Source organism: Lathyrus oleraceus, chromosome 7 (genome assembly GCF_024323335.1).
Source record: "Lathyrus oleraceus cultivar Zhongwan6 chromosome 7, CAAS_Psat_ZW6_1.0, whole genome shotgun sequence".
NCBI classification, from domain to species: Eukaryota; Viridiplantae; Streptophyta; class Magnoliopsida; order Fabales; family Fabaceae; genus Lathyrus; species Lathyrus oleraceus.
This window is the reverse complement of record NC_066585.1, coordinates 286,739,272-286,739,956: the sequence shown is the minus strand read 5'-3', so window position 1 is coordinate 286,739,956 and position 685 is coordinate 286,739,272.

Below are 685 nucleotides of genomic sequence, written 5' to 3'. Positions count from 1 at the left end.
TTCGAGATTCTGTGCTTGCATACCATCAATTGCATCCATGATGTCGTCGTTGGTTGCAGGCCTTCGTCGTCGACGACGTGAGGATGGGCCAACTGCAGCATCGGAGTGGTTGAGCGGGACAGATTGTTGTGTAGGAGTAGGATCACCTTGTTCCATGTCTTCAAACTCGTCTGCGGGCGGGTTTGCTTGTGAAGGCTCGGTGGCTTCGGGAGCATTTAGATCATAGAGGTGGCGGTTGGGGTTTGTGACATCTGTTAGGGCCATGTTGGGTAGAACAACGCTTGGAATAGCCTGGTTGTTCACCATAAGATAATATCCTCCGCCTACTCTGTTCTTAATCAGGCGGCTGGATCGACAGTAGCTGATGTCCATAAATAGGGGAGGTAGAGATTCTAAGGTTTGGAGTCGGTCCCCTAAGTTTAAGCCTAGTGCTATGGTGGTGATTAATCCGCCAATTACAAAAGGTTGACGGCCTCTAGCACATAAGGTGCGGATATGATGAAATAGGAAGGAGGCGGCGTTTACCTTAGCTTGCGGTTCGAAGACGCATTTGAGGAAGAAGAGTTCCTTTGAGTTGACCTTGCTGTTATTTGGTCTAGCAAAAACTGTGTTCTGTAAGATGCGGATAAAATATCGGATGGTTGGATTATGTATGTGGGAAAGGAGGAGCTCTTCCCAGTTGTAG